We start from the raw sequence: 20,818 nt of genomic DNA, 5'->3' as shown, positions 1-20,818 counted from the left end.
TTGTGTTTTCTTATGATATAGTGCTACGTGATATAAGTGGTATATTAGGTGCTTTTCATGTCTCCTAGTTCAGCCTAAGCTGCTCTGCTATAGCTACCTCTATCAGCCTAAGCTGCTAGAACACCTCTAATCTACTACTAAGGGATAACTGGACCTGGCACAAAGTGTAAGTACCACAAGGTACCCACTATAAGTCAGGCCAACCTCCCATAACCCCACTCCAATCCAATCCACCCCACTCCAATCAATCCCACTGCAGCCCACTACTCCTCAATCCAATCCACCCCAACCCATTTCAATCTACTCCACTCTACTCCAATCCATTTCACCCCACTCCAATCCAATCCACCACTCTCCAATCCACCCAGTCTGTTCCAATCTAATCCACCCCACATCATCCCAGTTCAGTCAACTCCACTCCATCCAGCCTGCCCCACACCAATCCATCCAGCCCACCTCAACCCAATACACCCCACCCCAGTCCAATCCAATCCACCCCACTCTTTTCCAACCCACTCAAATCATATCCACCTCACTCCAGTCCAATCCACCACACTGCAGTTCAGTGAATCCAATACACCCCACTCCAGTCCGGGCCAATCCACCCCACTTCAGTCCTGTCCAATCCACACCATCCCAGTCCAACCCAATCCACTCCACTCCCATCCAAACTACCCCACCCCGGCCCTATCACTCCAATCCAAACCACCCACCCAAATCCATTTGAATCCACCCCATCCCATCTACCTCACCCCATTTCAATCCACCCCACTCAAGTTCAATCCACTCTACACCAATCCACCCCACTCAGTCCAATCCACCCCACTCTACCCCAATCCAATCCACCATGCTCTACTCCAATCCATTCTACCCCACTACCTCAGTTCATTCCAACCCACTCTACTTCAATCCAATCCAATCCACCCTACACCAATCCACCCCACTCAGTCCATCCCAGTCAATCCACTTCCCTCTACCCCAATCCAATCCAATCCACCCCACTCTATACAAATCCAGTTCACCCCACTACCTCAATCCACTCCAACCCACTCCACCCTATTCCACCCCACCCACTCCATGACACTCTCTGCCACTAAACTCTACTCCCCTGTGTTCAACACTGCGACAATCTACTCCTCCTACTCCACAGTACGACATTTCAATAAATCCACTCTATAACACTTCACACTACTAAGTTTTAGCCATGCTGAACAGCAGCCACACTGGTGTAAGACATGACTCTTGTATGGGTAAGACCTTTTGGCTTTGCCAATGCTTATTTTGTTGTTGTTGCAGTTTTATAGTGCAAGCGTGACCGGAAGGCATTGCAGTGTTTTACATGCGCACCAGTTACATTACACAAAGACATATTCATTTTTGGTAGGCACCAGGATATTAAGCAGATGCCGAGTCTCGAATATGGTTTCTCAGCTCCAAAGTCGGCAGCTCTAGTCTATGCCACATCCTCTCCCCAGTAGATAGCTAATAGATAAGGTAGGTCACCTTACAACTTCCATGACTTTCTTACCTCCAGTGACATGACAGATGACCTCATCAATGACATGCCTAGTGACATCACATTTCACATCTATGATGACATAATTGATGTTGCTCACTACCGCTGCCCACAACGCCAACTGGTTTGACCGCCGTTTTCCCCAACAGGCTACAGGCTCAACGCCCCTTTCCCCTGAGCCTCACTGTGCTAAGTAGCTTTAGGATACAGGATGCAGGGCTCAGATCTAACACCCAGTGCCCTAAATTTTAGGACCCTCAGAGCATGGGAAATGGCCATGCCCAGTGTGCTATTGATGCAATGCAGGGCCTTTCGTCGCACAATGTGCCCAATTCTCCAGCCCTCAGAGACCTCAGAGAATGCCCTTCAGCACTACCCAGTGTGCTTTGGGGGTATGGAGTGTCCTGCACCCCTGCTGCCAGGGGCTGTACCTGTTTTTTAATGGAAGAATTGGCAGCACCAATACTCGTCATGCTGCACTTCTTTTGTATGTGTGAACATGGGAGTGAACCTTACAATGTTGCTGTCAGTGCTGTGACTGTTTTTTAAGTGCGCTCTCCAGCACTGGTTTAAGGTTCGATGATGGGGCCCCCTTACAGATAGTATTGAAGGGCCCTTCGGATTCCTGTAGTGCACAGATATTCATAAGCTTTAGGTTTAATGAGGGCACCTGGAAGTGTAGAGACCCAACTGAGCACAAGACCTGCAGGGATCTTTATTATGTCCCTGGAAAACTGATGTACTGCTGGAGATCCGTGGGTTGTAATTTTAGGCCCCTCCTATCTACCAGAATGCTATGCCTTAGAATCTGATCCACATAAACTTTGAAGTCAGAATGGACCCAAGGTGCCATCAGACATGCATTTATGATTTTTTCTCTTTTTTGTGCTGAGGGTCTGAATGAGCGCTGTCAGCACTAGAACTACAGACCCTGGGAGTACAAGGGTGAAAAGAGAAGGGATGTATTAAGTGTTAACCTACCTCTACTCCTGACCTCTCATACTTTTGACGTTCTTGCTTTCCCTATATTTCCCTCTCATCTCCTGTGTCTGGTGTAGCTAGTCTTTCATGGGCCCTAGGGCAAGAAAGCAAATGCCCATTAGCTACTGTTTGAACTGTGGAATACGGCAGTAATTGGGGTTCAATGGACCCTCTGGACTCAGGGCCCCATTACCAGGGGCCCTTTTTTTTTCTTGCACTATGACCTATAACACACTGGCTACACCACAGGCTCCCTCAACAAAAAAGAAACATTGTTGCAACGCTGTGCCTTTCTGCATGCTCACCCCCAGCACACCCCACAGAGGAGGATGGAGCCAGGCAGGAGCAGTAATTGTTCTCTTGTTTTTGCAGATCACACTGACACAATGTGGGAGAGCTCTGTGTTACACCCCTGGCCCTGTTACAGTCACAGAAAAGGTGATGGGAGGAATGCTTGCGCTTTGTCTAACCACTGGCAATCACTTGGGGTAACATTCCAACTCATCATTCTTTTGCCCGCCATGCCACCTCAGTTTGGACCCTGCCATATGAAATTCAGCTTTGACACTGGTCCAATGGGAGCAGCCCAGGCCGAAATGCTAGGCCAGGTTCTCTCTGAACCAACCCAGGACCAGGTTCGCCCTGACTGGGCCTCATCAGTCCGGTGCAGCTTGATTCCAGCGGCATGTTAGATTACTATTCCAGGACACTTTCATAATCCCAAATCATGGTGTGCGTCTTGATTATTATAGCTTAATGGCTCGCTAATGATGGATAGACCAGTTGTTGAAAGCCTTCTGCCCCAGTTATTCACTTCCACTGCCAGCTTTTAGAATATTCCAACTACTGAGGGATGCACGTGTTAAATAAAACAAGGAGAAACTGAAAGACAAAGGGCATCTTGGAGCAGATAGCCACACCTTTCCAAGTTTCCTGCCTGCAGCTTTGAAAGCCTCATTGATGACAACAAAGTTCCATGACCCTAATAAAGCCTTCAGAAACCAGAAGAAATAGGTTTCAAAGTATTCTGTTTCATGAATGTGAGTGGCAGTGAACACATGACCCTCCCTGGTTAGAGAGAAGCAAAGACAGGCAGCAAATGTGCCACATCCCTTGATAAACACATGACTAATATTGGCAATTCACTCAGTGGTGGCAATGCCAACGAATATACGCACATCCGAAAGTAGCTTAAGTTGCAGTGATCCATATAACATTTCACTAGACATTGCACGTACAAGTGCTAATCTTTTGAGATCACCCTGCCACAAGGTGAAAGTACCTGGCCTGGAGAATCAGAGCGGGGAATAGTGTATCAGAACACCAGAGCACACTCCTGGAGTAACATATAAGATCACAGATTTCATCAGGAACATCCTAGTAAAACCTATCAGGAGGAAATAACTAGAAACATGTCATAATGTGCATTAATCATTCACAGTGGGTTGACATTTGCGTACTTGGATTGTCTCAACAGGTTTGATTAATATTGGGTTTTAGATGAGACGGTTTTGAGCACAATGGGTTTAAAGTGTGTCCTTTGTTGAATTACATGAGTTATGTTGGTACCAACTATTTTTAAATAGGTGTTGTTTGCAGCCTTATTAAAACCAGAGGACAAAACATGTGTCAGCTGCTATATTGCTGTTTACTTCATTGTTTCGACTCTTTGTGGAATAAATCAGGACTTCTACTTACCTTGGGTTAAATGTGTAAGTGGACTTTATATGTTACTCCAGCATTATCCTCTGGTGTTCTGATTTGACTAAAATTGACCTTGGTGGTGTCTGTGTGTCGGACACAGCTTACTGCAAAGGATCTGAACACTAAATGACTACATAAAGTTTTCCAGGCCATTCTGTGTACGAACTCATGACATATTCCAATATAGGAAAATCCTTCATTGTCTGTGTGTCTTTGTGTTTGTGTGTGTGTTACTGTTAGGAATGTGCAACATATTTATGTGTATGCCTGTGACCATATTATGAACGTGTGTGTATAAAAGTGTGCACGTAAGAGGTGCCCACAGTATGAAGATGCGAGTGAGGGCAGAGTGTCGAAAGTTCAAATGAATCTACACCCAAACTGGTGATATGGCTAGATCTATAAAAGTGAGACAGAAATCAGCGAACAGAGGTGGGGATAAGATTACTGTAACCGGGGATGTAAACAGATGAAAGGTTAAATACACTCAGGTGAAGGAACTAGGTGCAAATAGGCTGGAGAGAGACTGCTGTAAAAAAAGTTAGATAAGCTATGTGCACACTGGTAATAATGGCTGAAAGCCCACATAAGATAGGTTAGATTTCCAAAGGTGAAACAAAACTACATGCACACAAATGAGAGTGTAGTTGTATCGGATGACCATTGAAAGCTCAGTTCAATCACTTTAGGTCTGAGTAGCTGAGGTGGTTTGGTGTGAGGAGCTGGGATTACACAGACGAGATGTCGCTTAGTGCACACAGATGATAGTGTTTCCTAAGGGCACATGCACAAAATGGATGCAGAACCTACACATGGTTAGATGTGACATAAAGAAGAAATGTGCAATAGGACTAGGTGTACATTCGGAGAGGTCTCTACATGCACACATGGCGGTGCACACAAGAAAGAAGTGGCTAGGAGGCACACATCTGGACATTCTTTATGTGCGTATTTGTGCTTGGGACTCAGTAGGGACTCAAGGTGGTTTAGATAGGCAAAGCTTACACATCTTGCTCACCCAAGGCCAGGCTTTGTTTAACAAGTATGTTTTATGTATATTGGATTATGTCTGGACACCCACAGGTTTTGGGCATGGGGAAAGTCTGACTCAACTTTGACTATATTTTGGTCTTTGAGGCTATGCTTATGTCTTTAGTAAGGTATGATGTCTGATACGAGATGTTTGAGTGTGCACCTGAACATTTTAAACAAGTTTCAAGAGAATGAGGGTTGTAGCTGACCTATGATTTCTGGTCCCCTGGTTTGTACCAATGGCTTTTTGTTGTTGTGCCCCTGGTACACACACAAGATGGAGGCAGAACCTACACACTGGTGGAATGAGATATAAACAAAAACATGCAATAGGATTAGGTGTACATTTGTGAGAGGTGTCTACATGTGCACATAGTGGTGCACAAAAGCTGGCCTATGATTGCTGGTCCGCTGGGCAGTGCTAATGACTTTTTATAGTTGTGCTCCTACTACATAACCACAGCTGCTTAGTCAATAGTGCACTTTTATTTACACTAGTAAACTATTTCATTTTTACTGTCACTGTTGGAAATGGCCCTTTCTGCAGGGTCAGCACCAAAGTTTTGGTCTTGTACCTTCCACTTGTTTCTGTATCATTCTGTTGGCTTTAGGTCTCTGAGCATGTAACCATTGCTAACCAGTGCTAAAGTGCATGCACTTCTCCCCTGAACATGGTAACATTGGTGTATACACAGTTGACATGTTTAATTTACTTATAAGTTCTTTGTAAAGCGGTATACCATATACCCAGGGCCTGTAAATTGTATGCTAGTAGTAGGCCTGCAGCACTGATTGTGCCATCAACTTCAGTAGCCCTTAAACATGTCTCAGGCCTGCCATTACAGAGCCTGTTTTTGTAGTTTCACTGCCACTTCGATTAGGCATTTACAACTCTTTGCCAAGCCTTAAACTCCACTTTTATTACATATAAGTCACCCATAATGTAAGCCCTAGGTAGCTGGCAGGGCAGATTGTGAAGTAAGTAAAAGGTAGGGCATGTACTTTTAAGTTTTATATATCCTGGTAGTGAAAAACTCCCAAAGTCGTTTTTCACTATCGTAAGACCTTCTCCTCTCTTAGGCTAGCATTGGGAATTCCTTAATATACTTTTAAGTTGTAATGCCCGATTGCAAAGGAGTACTTACATCATGTTTTATATCTTTGGAATGGTAATGATACATCTTCTTTAAATCCTCTTTACTGTTAAAGTTGGATTTAACATTACTATTTTAGAAATGCCACTTTTAGAAAGTGGGCATTTCTCTGCTCTTATTGCTCTTTGTGCCTTGCAGCCTGAATCCAATACATGTCTGTAGATGATAGCTACACTTTGTGCATTCCCTCTAGACAGCCACAAACACAGGAAGAATTGGTGTGACAAACCACACATCTGAATTCTGATAGCTCTTCCTGGACGGGGCACACTTCAATAGGCATCCACTGTCCCACACAAAGGGCTGAGTATGCCCTACCGATAGTCTTGAGCCAGGGCTGGGATGAAAGATTTACCTGTACACTTCATGGAGCTGTTTTGAAGTCACCCTTACTTTGGAGGCACATTTGGGCATAAGCGGCTCTGAGCCTACCATGAAAATACACTACTGGACCTGTGAAGAACTCTGCTGGAGTAAAGCCTGCTGTGCTGTAAGGATTGCCACTTTGCCTCGACTGACTGTTCTCAGGAACTTCTCTCTGCTTGGCTGAGCCCCCCTGCTGCTTGCTGATCTCTGCCCTGCTGAGGACAAGGACAGGACCCATCTCACTTGAACCCAGAGTGACTCCAAGGGCTTGCTGGCTTGCCTCCTGTTTTCTGGTGTCTCAGGGACACAAAAGACAACTTCCAACTCACCTGCTACAGCTCCTGGGTCCGTCTTCAAGCAGCTCCTGGCCCCCAGGAGGTGCCATTCCATTCGTGGGCCCTTGGAAGTGATCTTTCAACTCTTAACATCAAACTTTTGGACTGTTCACAAAAAGGCTGTTCACAACGGAACCGGTCCCTCACACAAATGATCAGCACGTGTGGGCACAATTTTGTTTCATCGCTGCTCACAACTGTGAGGCTCCAGCCCATCCATCCATGATGCCCGGTGGCTCTTCATGCCTGCGAACTGACTTTTGCCACCAAACTGAGAAGGTAAAACTTTAGCAAGACTTACCTGGAACTGTATCTGACCCATGCTTGATCGCGGATTCAGATGTGCACGGTCCCTTGCAACCTCAAGTAACCTTTTGACCGCTAGTGACTTGCAAGCACTATTTTTAGTTTATTCTTTTAAAATTCATATCTCAGCTTCTACTGATTGGCTTTTTGTCATTTTGGTTGTGTCTAAACCTGTGTGGAGTCTTCTAGTGGTGTTTTCATTGCGTTACTGTATGAGCATGTTGCACTAATACTTTGCACATTGCCTCTTTAGATAAGCCTGACTGCTCTGTGCCAAGCTACATGGGGTGAGCACAGGTTATCTTTTAGTGTATATCTGACTTACCCTGACTAGGAGTGTGGTTCCTACTTCTACAGGGTGCATACTCTGACAACCAGAAACCCAATTTCTAACAGTCACCTGGTGAGTGTTTTTCCTTTTGTTTCAGACCTGTCAATTTTGTTAATGTCAGTAAGGTCAACGATGTGTGACATCCCTTCCTGGGATGCTACCAGGGTCAACGATCATATAACAGCACTTCTTGCAATGGAATGGGTCAATGGGCATGCAATGTCACTTTTGTTGCCTCTGGTATTTTGCGGAATCAACTTCCACGGTCTCTATCAAAACAAATGTTCGTTTTCTTTCCACCGCAGCTACAGATGTCTGAAGTGTAGCCTCCTCCTCATTGTGGTCCCAGTGAATGACTAGGCCACACACGGAGATGTAAATCACACATCTTTATTCCCCTGTGTGTAACTGTGAACTCCAACATCCTAAACCAAGCTTTCATTACATTCTGTTCTAGTGATTGCATCACACTGATACGAAGTCCTTAGGGAGCCAGAAAGGTTCTATTCTAAATAATTAAGCAAGACACTACATGAAGCAGTGTTTATGAGGCAATAGTGGCACACGGCCATGGGTGTTATGGTTTTCCAATCTCAGGACAAGATTACCTCACACCTCAATAAAAAAGACTACTAAGGTATGTGCGAAATTGAATTAACACACACAAATGTATTCTCCTAGTGAGTAGTGAAACAGACTGAATTTCATAAACACACTTTTCCAAACAACAGCAATAGTTAATCATGAGTACCAAGTAGGAGAGCTGAAGCGTATGGCATCTGTGCAGTCAGAGCCTCTTTTCACTGAGTTCGCCATCTTGCTGAGCTGGTCTAGCAGGCCACGCCCCCTGCGTTCAAGTTCAACTAATATAAACATTTGCACACATCAAGGAATGCCACATACAGCGAACAACGACATTGTACTTATTCTGGTTAGGGTCGAGCCTGCGTTGCATGCGATTGTGCATGCATTTCGCTTGCGAGATGCTTTAGTAGATAGAAAAGGGCTCAGAGCCCCGTCCATGCTACGTCAGTGTCTTTCATTGGTTCGTGTGCTTGTCTTTCAAAATCTGCTTGCTTTCATTAGTGGAAGGCATGCATACGTCATGCCTTTTCTGGTGGGTAGCCCTCTTTGAGCGCAGCGACCAAGTACTTAAAACATGCGAGGCTCACTGTTTCCTGTCAGGTTTGTGGAGTACTTTTTATCTTTTTTTCGCAGCGCGAGCACGCTTGGCAGAAGTCCAGGGCTTTGCATGACATCGACCCTGTTACATAGTTAATTGCAGTTTTGCCAGTTATGTACATAATTGCAGTTTTGCCGAGAGGTTTCACTACGAGTGAACTGTAGCAGCGCAATCACGCTCTTTTTTCGCATTTTTTTTTTCTACCTGCATGCCATCTTCAACTGTTACTACGAGTGAACTGTAGCAGCGCGATCGTGCTGTTTTTTTCCCTTTAATGTGGCAAGAAAAGTCAGGTTGGGAGTTTACAACTGCTAATAGCTGTAACTCGGAGAAATGCGAGACCCTATTGCATTGCAAATGCTTTTTTTTCTGATGTAGTGACATCCCTTGCAATTCTCAACCCCTTTCTCTGCTGTTTCTGGATAAGATTTCAGCTTTTATGCACAGACAATAGCATTATTTTATTGATGACCGTAAGAAGCTCATTTAAATCTGGAGAACATTTCATCAAAAACATTTCAGACATCTTGATTAATATTGCATGCAAACTTTATTTTTGTCAGTTCTCTGAAGCAGACTAGATGTTTACAATTTCTGGTGATAGTTTATGGGTGCATACTACTAGCAGGGAACGACCTACAATAGATCTGAATTGCTAGCCACAGTCTTGGGTGCCTGGAGATCGTAGAGGAAGCAATCTCTATTCTTCAAGAATGTTTACACATTGCACATTCCCACCTATCCAAAGAGGAGCAGATGGTGCATAATAAAATAGTGTAACACACAGATAGTGTTGGATCTTTGTAGTGGTAGGCACATGGGGCCAGATTTACAAGAAAGTGGTGCAACAGCTGTGATGCACCACTTCTCTCATGCTCACGTGTGCCCTCCCAACGACACCGTGTGTGCGCCATATTTACAATATGGCGTACCATGGTGCGTGTTAGGACAATAGCGTAAAAATGTATGACATTATTGTGGTACTTTGCAGGATTAATACCATAAATTCGATCATTCTATGCAGCAACCGTTAACCAGAAGGAGTCTACCACAATGTGAAATTACCCCACACTAGATAATTATAGATACCATGTGCATACATACCACCCTCTGTTTTGTTCTATTCGTAATCAAGGTTTGGACCTTTGCCTTAGTGTTTGGAAAAAGGTGTAGAGAAATGTGCTTGTCCGAGGTGTGTCCTGGTGCCCAATCCAAAATCCACACACCCTGCAGCATGTACTGCTGTCCTCAAGCTCTCTAGAGATGGAGCTCAGGAACTGAGATTACCACAGCGCACCCCGTTCAAAAGACTGTCGATCAAAATGTGGGCAAAGCTCGGGCCATTCCCAATGTGGCAGCAGCGGTCGGAGCAGCTCTCGGGAGATATATGCTGGAGAGGCTAAATGAGCGTGAAGGGTAGCGCGCTAGCTGCGCAGCTTGGCTTTTGCTCTCAGAAACATAAACAAGCAGGGGTGATGCGCTCCCTTCTTTCAGCATCCTGGCGCTCAGTGCTTGACACACTCACTTGTGTGAATGCACTTGCCATTGTGCAAGGCATATCCTTTGTCACAGACACACCCGGGCGCACACATCATGGGGCAGGGAATGTTTTCTTGTTTGTAGTTCTCGCAGGTTCGCTGGCATTTTGCACCACACTCACTGAAATGGGTGTTTTTTGGGCAGGTTTTGCAGTGCCCTTTCGGGATACAGGTGTGAGAACCCGCGCGCTCCAGGATCCATCCCTTGTCACAGACGCAGCCAGCGACGCACATCTTGTTACAAGGCTTCGGCTCATTTCGTTCTTCGCAGTTTATTTGACAACCGGCCCCGCATTCGGAATGATGTTGGTGCTCCGGGCAGTCTGTGGAGGAAGCAGTACAAGTTATAGCAACTGATTTGAAAACAGTACAGTCCATCAGACCAACAGCAATTGTAACAACAAAACCCTACTTGCGCTCTGCTGTAGATCCGAAGGTGTGGGGGGGGGGGGGGTTCAAATTATTATTCCTTGTTTTATGCTGGCTCATGACATGAACCGGGCATTCTGGTAAAGCAAGACATACCAACTACTGGGACCTGGTTTAAAAAATATTTCCTGTGTGCAGTTGTGGTTTTTTTTTCTGCCGTTGCAGTTGTGTTTTTTTTCTTCCGTTGGTGTAACTGACTCCTGAATTCCCAAGAATGTTGCGCACATATGGAAAAAAATATTTCTGAATGAATTCGACTCATCGACACGTTTACCGGCCAAATATCTTCCAAATTCAGGATTAATGGAATCCTAGATGTGCTCTTTATGGTTATGAATCTATGACATAATTAATAACAATATATGTAACATATTATGATACATTGATATAGAATCACTTTGATCTAGGGTCCTAGATGCAATGTAAAAGGGAAATGCATCTTTCCCACAAGCAGTTCACAGTTATTCTTTGCAAATGGACATCTGCATCAAACTTGACAATACGTATGTCCTAATTTCAAACCCTACAGCAGGCCAGATGTAAAGGATTTTACAATGGTAAACCCTCTTACTTCCAAACTCACTTGGTTTGCAAAAATCATTTTTGTGATCTACCAAACCTACTATACAAGTTGGAAAAGTCAGCAAATGGGTTTTTATGACCCTTGGGAAATTTGGAAGGGGTTCAGATGTATCATTCCTTACCAGTTGCAAATCGGAATGCAATACATCAGTTGTTTGCAGCTGCAGTTCCACTCACAAACCATTGTAGAGTTACCAACACATGGACCGAGGCAGTAGTGAACTTGGGAATCGTGGTGGCAGCCCCAAGGGGCCAAGAGACCCCTCCTGCTTCCACTCATGTTGTACCAAACGGAATTTGTTTATACTTTTTGTTTTAAAATAGCTCAGGTTCCTAAGTGACATGGGCTGCTTTAAAAAAAAAAAAATCCCATTGGGAAATCCAAACACTTCGATGGTGGTTGTAAGAAATTTGGTCATTCATTGATTTCATCACATGCAATACAATGATTCAGTTATGAAAAGACTGAAAGATCAGCAAAAATGCGCACACTATCCTAATGAAGACAAAGCACCCAGACACAAAAATCAAACCAAGGGTACAAACATACAGAGACTGATGGAGACAACAAACGATAACAAAACCTATCATCCCACTGGGCCATACTCAGTTGGGCTAACCCAAATTCAGACTCTCAAACAATAGACAGTGCGAAGGCACGACATGACGTAACATAGATTATATACCATGACTGTAGGAAATCTACCTTTCTGCATTGTCATCCCATATTTTTCCTTTTTCTGGATCCTATATTTTTGCTGGTGTTAGGACTCTGTGTACTTTACCCCTGCTGACCACAAGTAAAGTTCCTGTGCATCCCCCCTTAAACAAGGGTGAATTGGTATACCTTTAATTGGTATATTTAATATACCTACAAGTCTCTAGTATAAGAAGAACAGATGGCCTGGAAGTTAAATGTCACCAGTGGACTGATTGTGCCACTCACTACAGTGGCAATGCAAACATGGCTTCAGGCCCACCATTCGATCCTGTATGTGGTGATCTAAACACTGCAATTTGGCCTGCAAGTCAAAACCTGACTTTTAATTATTAATAAGTCGCTGCTTTGTACGCCTTATTATCCAGAAGGAAGGGTGCATAGTATTTAGCTGTAAGACATTTAGGGGGTCATTCCGACCCTGGCGGTCCATGACCGCCAGGGCCGGGGACCACAGAAGCACCGCCAACAGGCTGGCGGTGCTTCCAGGGCCATTCTGCCGGTCACAAAAGGGGAACCAGCAGTTTCCCGCCGGTTTACCCCTGGCCCAGCGCCGCCATGGGGATTCCGCCCCCCTTCCCGCCATCCTGTTCCTGGCACAGGATGGCGGGAACGGATGTCGTGGGGCCCCCTAACAGGGCCCCATAAAGATTTTCAGTGTCTGTTTTGCAGACACTGAAAATCGCGATGGGTGCCACTGCACCCGTCGCACCCCTGCAACTCCGCCGGCTTCATTCGGAGCCGGCTTCCTCGTTGCAGGGTCTTTCCCGCTGGGCTGGCGGGCGGCCTTTTGGCAGTCGCCCGCCGGCCCAGCAGGAAAGCCAGAATGGCCGCTGCGGTCTTTTGACCGCGGTGCGGTCATTCGGCAGTGACCGCATGGCGGGTGGCGACCGCCGCCCGCCGCGGTCAGAATGACCGCCTTAATGTTGGCATATCCTTACAGTGACCAACACCTCTGTAAAAACCAGAGTACAGATTAAAATCCTAACATTGAAGGAATGAGACTTACTAGAAAGGTAATTAAACAACTATTTTTAATAGATATTAAACATCTATTTCAATGGATTCACATTTGTAATAGATATTAAAGAAAAGTAACTTTCAGAAGTTACCTTTTCCTGCCAGAAGTTTTTGGAGACTAAGGGCCAGATGTAGCAATGGTTTAGCGAGTCGCAAACGGCGAAAATCGGCGTCTGCGAGTCGCTAAAGCATCATTGCTATGTAGAAATGCATTTTGCGAGTGGAAACCGACTCGCAAAATGCATTTCCGACTCGCTAATAGGAAGGGGTGTTCCCTTCCTATTAGCGACTCGCAATGCTATGTATATTCATTTGCGACCGCGATTGCGGTCGCAAATGAAAGTGCAGTTACCATCCACTTGAAGTGGATGGTAACCCAGGCACAAACGGGAAGGGGTCCCCAGGGGACCCCTTCCCCTTTGTGTCTGGAACAAAAAATATTTTTTCAGAGCAGGCAGTGGTCCAATGGACCACTACCTGCCCTGAAAAATACCGAAACTAAAGGTTTCGGTTTTTTTTCAAAGTGCAGCTCGTTTTCCTTTAAGACTGCTTTATTGAAAAGCAGTCACGGACATGGTGGTCTGCTGTCTCCAGCAGGCCACCATCCCCGTGAGTGCCCTGAATCGCTATGGGGTGGCAAATTGCGACCCACCTCATTAATATTAATGATGTGGGTCTTTGCGACCCCATAGCGACTCGCAGAAGGTGTCTGAGACACCTTTCTGCATCCCAAATTGCGACTTGCAATTTGCGAGTCGCAGGGACTCGCAAATTGCAAGTCGCAATTTGGGAATTTGCTACATCTGGCCCTAAATTAGCATTTGCTGTCTCACTTCTGCTAGCCATGGATTAGTATTTGAATAGATGTGAAAAGGGTGTAAAATGCATCCCAAGAGCAAACAATAGGCTGACCTGAAAGGGCAGAGATGACACCGACGAACTTCAAAGAATATGCAGGGAGGGGTCTGTGAGCAATTGTTTTGACATTACTATGTCAAATCCTGCTTGAATGACAGGTCTGCAAGGTTTACATAATGCTTTAGGACACACTAATGGATGAGTAACAGGATGCCAAAACAACTGCTGTGTATCCACTGTCTACTTTTTTTCTACATGACTTCTGTCTCTGGGTTTATTGTAGGTACAGTGGCTGTCTCAAACTGCATTTCAGTGTTAGAGATTAGATGTAGGACAATAGTGTTTGAAATTGGGTTGTTGATTGACTGTGGTTGAGCCCTAGTAAGTAGCAACCACAATCCTAGTTAGGGTAAGAGGTAGGCAACCCCTAAATTAACTTGTGCTCACCCTCTGGTATCTTGGCACAGAGCAGTCAAGCTAAAATTAGAGGCTGTGTGTAAAGTATTTTTGTAACCCTTCAAGCAGTAAATCAATCAATCAATAAATCAATCATTGGATTTATAAAGCGCACTATGTACCCGTGAGGGTTTCAAGGCGCTGGGGGGGAGGGGGGAGCTGGTGTTACTGGTCGAAGAGCCAGGTCTTGAGGAGTCTTCTGAAGGTGAGTAGGTCTTGAGTCTGTCGCAGGTTGGTGGGGAGGGTGTTCCAGGTTTTGGCGGTGAGGTATGAGATGGATCTGCCGCCGGAGGTCTTTCTTCGGATGCGGGGGACGACGGCGAGGGCGAGGTTAGAGGAGCGGAGCTGACGGGTGGGGTTATAGAAGCTGAGTCTGTTGTTTAGGTAGGCTGGTCCGGTGTCGTGGAGCGCTTTGTGAGTGTGGGTAAGAAGCTTGAAAGTGATCCTTTTGTCCACGGGGAGCCAGTGAAGGTTTCTCAGGTGGTGGGAGATGTGGCTGTGGCGGGGTACGTTGAGGATCAGTCGGGCGGAGGCGTTTTGGATGCGTTGGAGGCATAGTAGGTCTTTCGCTGGGATTCCTGTGTAGAGTGCGTTGCCATAGTCCAGCCTGCTGCTGACGAGGGCCTGTGTCACTGTTCTTCTTGTTTCTGTCGGGATCCACTTGTAGATTCTGCGGAGCATGCAGAGTGTGTTGTAGCAGGAGGAGGAAACTGTGTTGACCTGTTTAGACAAGGTGAGGGAGGAGTCAAGGATGAAGCCCAGGTTGCGAGCGTGGTTGGTCGGTGTCGGTGGGGTTCCTAGTGCGGTGGGCCACCAGGAGTCATCCCAGGCGGAGGGGGTGGATCCGAGGATGAGGACCTCCGTCTTGTCCGAGTTCAGTTTCAGACGGCTGATTCTCATCCATTCGGCAATGGATTTCATCCCCTTGTGGAGGTTGGTTTTGGCGGTGCGCGGGTCTTTGGTGAGTGAGAGGATGAGCTGGGTGTCGTCAGCTTAGGTGAGAATGTTGAGGTTGTGTTGTCGGGCCACTTGTGCGAGGGGGGCCACTAAATCAGTGAGAACACCACACAAAAAGATTTTACACCAAGTTAGAAAAATAACTATGATTATAATAAATAAAACAAGACAAAACAATAAAAATCCAATTAGTAGAACTGGAGATATTGAATTTAAAAGTTTTTAAGTACAATAGCGCCAAGAAGCGAAAAGCGCGATTGGGGATTTCTGGTTGTGCTGGACAGGGACAAATTTACAAGTTCAGATCAACCGTGATGGAGCATGGGCCAGCTACAGGGACTCAGTTAGGCCTGCTGAACCAAGTACCTTAAATCCTGGTTGCGGAGCATTGTGTGGATCCGTGTTAAAGAAACATTGTGCAGCAAATGTGATGCGTCTGCTCTGAGATACGACGAGGCTGCGTTGTGAGGTCCTGATGCGCAGATGTAGAGGATTCTGTTGGTGGGGCTTGCAATGCGAAGTCTAGTTTTGGGGATGCAAGGCACAGCAGAGGCGATGCACCACTTTTGATGAGCGGTAAAGGTGTGATGCAGAGTTTTGCCATCATCATCCAGTTGTCAGGGTACAGTCTCAAATAGCAGAGCGCAGGTGCAAAGGTTGAAGGTCTTTTATGATCTTAAGACATCAGATCAGGAGGCTAGCCAACTAGCCCATGGAGCCACTCTGGATTCTGGGGTCAAGTGATGCAGGTCCAATCCTTCACACCCAGGCAGAAAGGCAGCAGGCCTGCATTTCAGCAAAACAGTAGTTCAGCAGAGTAGGAGTCCTTCAGCTGCACAGCAGTCCTTCTTGGCCGAGTATCCAATGGTCCAGAAGTGTACTAAAGTGGTGGTGTGTGAGGACTAGTACTTTTACTTAGGGGTACCTTTGAAGTGGGTGAGACTGCAAAGACAGGTCTTTGAAGTGCGCAGATGCCCTGCCCCTTCCGCCCTGGCTTCAGACTCACAACAGGGGGGTTGGTGCGGGGCAGGACACAGCCTATTCAGGAGTAAGTGAGGCTTGGTCCAGCTCCTCCCTCCCATCCTTCTAGAATGGCTCATCAAGTCACACCTAAGCTCCCATTGTGTGTGGCTGTCTAGAAGGAAGACATAAAGCCCAGCTCTCACCTTCTCCAGACATGTGATCAGAGACTGGCATCAGGTACCAAATGGATTAAGTAGGAAAATTACAACTTTCTAAAAGTGCCATTTTCAAAATTGCAATTTAAAATCCAACTTCCTCATAAGTTTGAATTTTAAATTGTGATTTCAGAGACACTAAACTTGATGAAGTTATGTCCTCCCGTTTGGAAGTTACGACTATAAAATGTACTAAGGTAATCACAATGTTACCCTATGGTAGATTTAGACCCTCCAGGAGTGAAAAATGAGTTAAGGTTTTCACTACCAGGACATGTAAAACTTAAAAGTACATGGCCATACCTTTTAGATACATTGCACCCTGCCCTCTGGGTTGTCCAGGGCCTACCTTAGGGGTCACCTATATGTATAAAAGGGGAGGTTTGGGCCTGGCAAAAGGTTTATTTTGCCAGGTCAAAATGGCAGAGTAAACTGCACACACAGGCTCTGCAATGGCCGGCCTGAGACATGGTTATGGGTCTACTTGAGCCGGTGGCATAATTAGTGCTACAGGTCCACTAGTAGAATTTTATTTACTGGCCCGATGTAGAGATAGCATCACTTTACTAGGGACTTATAAGTAACTTAAATGAGGCAATTGGGCATAAGCCAGTCAAACCATATTTATGGGAGTGAGCACAAGCACCCTAGCACTGGTTAGCAGTGGTAAAGTGCACATAGCCCTAAAACCAACAAAAGCAAATTCAGCAAAAGGTGGAGGAAGAAGGCAAAAGGTTTGCATGTGACCGTGTAAAAAGAGCCATTTCCAGCAAATAGGATTAACATAGTATACTCTCTCCCACACACACACACACACACATAAACACACACACACACATACCTGTCTGAGCCCAATTTTAGTGTGGCTGAAGGCTTTCACCATCTTGAAAATGCCCAAAGTAGGTTGTGTTTTCACTAGGAGTTTTTAACCCATTGATTAATGTGTGCTCAGGAGTCATTCCCACCAACTAGTTCATGCCAGGCAAACTGTGGCATCTCCTGTAATCCACTTGAGAACATTTGTGGATCAGAGGAAGGACAGAAAAAGACTAAACCTGCTGTCTGTACTACAAGATAAATCCCAAAGAACCTGTTGTGTTCCTTCCTATACTGAGGATAAAGATATGGACTCCAAGGTTATAGGAAACTGACTCGTTTTGTATCTTCCTCCCCATTTTTCTGGACGGATGTTGCTGTTTTTTGAACCTGTGAACTGGGACACTGCTAACCAGGCCCCAGTCCCTGTGCACAGACCCATAAAACATGTTGAAATTGGCTACACTCCTAATTGGCATATTTGACATACCTATAAGTCCCTAGTATATGGTACAAACATGTGGCCAGGGCCTGTATGTTAAATCTAACAAGTGGACTGCAGGACATATTGTGCCACCACTAAAGTTACAATGAAGTTCAACCTGGTAAAGTAAACCATCTTGCCAGGCATAAACCTTCCTTTTCAATGTTTATGTCATCCATAAGGTAGGTCTTACATGTCCATAGGACAGGGTGTATGGTATTTAAAAAAGGTAGGACATATGTACACATGCATTACATGCTCTGGCAATACAAAACACCCCAAACCATTTTTTACTGTGGCAAGGCTGTCTCTCCCATTGAAAATCATTGGGTTACATTATAACGCCTTATAATGCTTAACCTCAGTTTGGGAGTAGCCACAAAAAGGATCCATGAACTCATTTTAATAGTAATTTAAAATCCAACTTAATGGTCAACTCTGATTTTATTTTACTATATTAAAAATGACACTTTCAGAAAGTTTTTTTCCTGCCTGAGCCAAATGTGCCTTTCTTCCAATATTCAGTGTGAGTGTGATTCTCCTTTACCCTGACTAGAGTGAGGGTCCTTGCTTGAACAGGGGGTAACCTGACTGCCAACCAAAGACCCCATTTCTTACAGCTAGTATCTAACCAATGGGCACCTTGGGTGGCTAAAAAAGCCATTTGATACACTGTCCAGTTAGGGAAGTGACATCCTCCAATTTGCTCTAGAGGTCCTTAGTTTTTTCAGAATGATTTTATCTTCTCCCAATGAAAGGAAGAAACTATTTTGTCAATGTTACAAAAGAATTCTAGTGCTAGACGTGTTGGTATCATTGGCTAGAACATTTATTAGTGGTGAGATCATCATTTTGATGCCAGCGGCGGCCCATGCCAATCTCAAGTGGAGGGGCAGGGGGGGTGGGGACAGAGGTGATTATAAAAAAATAAAAAAAATAAAACTTACCTTGATTTCCTCTGTCCCTGCCGCCTCGCTCCTCTTCACTTGATGTGGTATCCCAGCATTCACTGCTGGGACACCAGCACAGACTCCCCAGCAATCTTGGTGCTGCTTTCATGCTAAATTTAGCATGAAAGCAGCGTCAGGATTGGTCTGAGTAACTTGGATACCTAAAACACAGCCCTGGGGTCTGTGCAGTTTCTCCAAACCGGCTGTTCAACACAGGTGTTTGGCCGGTCTGAGGCAGCTGGCCAAACACACATGCGTACTTAGTGCACTCTCTCTTCTTCCTCCTCCTCCTCCCACTCCAACCTCCTGCGGCCCAGCCCCGCCCCTCCCTGAACATGCTGCTGGCTGAGCCAGCAGCATAAAAATAAAACAAAACTGAACCATCATTTTACTTTTCTGCTGCTGGCTCAGCCAGAGGGGCGATGCTCCTTCATCATAGCGAAGGTGCCTCCCCTGGTCTCCAGTCTACCCCACCATGATATATGTTTCGGGGACCAAGCTCCTAGCAGGTCTTTTATTTTGTTCAGAGTTTTGTGTTCATTGGTGGTGATCAATTCAGCAAGATTTTTGGAAAACCACCAAATACCAAGGTATTTGATAGAGGGCTTCCATTGGAAGTTGGAGGAGCCAAGCATGGAGGGGTGGCAATGGACGTTAAGGGTAAGGATCTCCATTTAAACTTTGATCAGTGAATAGCCAGAGGACTGGGCAAAGGGGGTAATGTTGGCCAGAACTGCTGATATGGCAGGACCAGAGGATTCTGTGAATATCAAAATGTCATCAGCATAGGCAGCTCTTTTATACTGCAAATTGTTGAAGGAGATGCCAGGGATTTCAGCTGCTCCACTGAGCATTAGGAGGAGGGGATCAATTGCAAGGAAGAACAGGAGTGGGGGTAGGGGTCAGCCTTGGCGTGTGCCTTGTTGCATGGGGAACGGTTGGGATAGTGATCCGTTAATACTCATTCTGGATGTGGGACTCTGGTGTAGGACCGTAGCCCTTGTAATGAATTCTGGTCCTAAGTCGTGTTTAACAGGAACAGCTGCAAGGTAAGGTCAGGAGACCTTATCAAAGGCCTTCTCTGACCAGGGCAATAGCCGTAGGGCAAAACGGGTTAGAAGTTTTTTGGAGAATATGTGAAAAGAGACAAATGTTGTTGCTTGGAAAACAGCCTTTAATGAAACCGGTTTGTGTGGGGTGTACTATATAGGGAATCAGGGGAGCAGGGTGCATGGCAAGTATCTTTGCATATATCTTTGCCTCCATATTAATTAGTGATATAGGCCTGCAGTTTTTGGGATCCGAGTGGTCCTTTCCATCCTTGGGAACAACTACAATAATGGCTTCGGCAGCTGATCCTGTAACTAAGCCAGCATTGGCGAAATGGGATAAGGTCTGACTTAGGGTCTCAAGAAGGTTGTCTGTAAATCTTTTATAAAATTCAATAGGTAAGCTGTTTGGGCATGGGGTTTCCCCGAGGGAATACATTTAATTATGCGCAGAGTTTTGTCTCTTGAGATTGGTTTTGCTAGGTTTTGCCGTTCTGCTTTGGAAATTTGCTTAATTGGTAAGGAGTTCAAAAACTCTAAGCACTCAGGGAGGGGGGTGGTAACAGAGGGTGTATAAAGTTTGGTGTGAAATCATTGAAAAGCTTTGAGATTCTCGTCTGTAGAGGATTGTAGTTTGTTTTGCTCATCTTTGATCGAATGGATACGATTATTGTTGTGTTTGTATTTTAGCTAAACTGTCAGTGTTTTACCAGCTTTGTTACAATAGAACAATTTCTTACCTTTTTGAGCGTGGACCCGGAGGTGCGCCCATTTGCTTACCATAGTATTAAACTTGTACTTAAGATGCATTAAAAATGCCAAGGTGGTGGGACTGTTCTTTTGGCGGTAAAGGATTTCATTGGATTTTATTTCTG

At 45.3% G+C, this 20,818-nt stretch overlaps 1 long non-coding RNA gene across 1 annotated transcript in view; it reads right to left on the bottom strand.

Moving 5' to 3' along the window:
- Positions 1-9,439: 9,439 nt before the first annotated feature.
- Positions 9,440-20,818, bottom strand: part of LOC138246499 (uncharacterized) — a 38,107-nt gene continuing 26,728 nt past the window's right edge. The window contains exon 4 of the long non-coding RNA XR_011194301.1: positions 9,440-10,769. This is a non-coding gene — a long non-coding RNA (uncharacterized lncRNA). The remainder of the gene's footprint in view (positions 10,770-20,818) is intronic.

Source organism: Pleurodeles waltl, chromosome 7 (genome assembly GCF_031143425.1).
Source record: "Pleurodeles waltl isolate 20211129_DDA chromosome 7, aPleWal1.hap1.20221129, whole genome shotgun sequence".
NCBI lineage: Eukaryota > Metazoa > Chordata > Amphibia > Caudata > Salamandridae > Pleurodeles > Pleurodeles waltl.
Note: the sequence above shows the minus strand (reverse complement) of the source record. Positions and strands in the feature narration are given on the sequence as shown.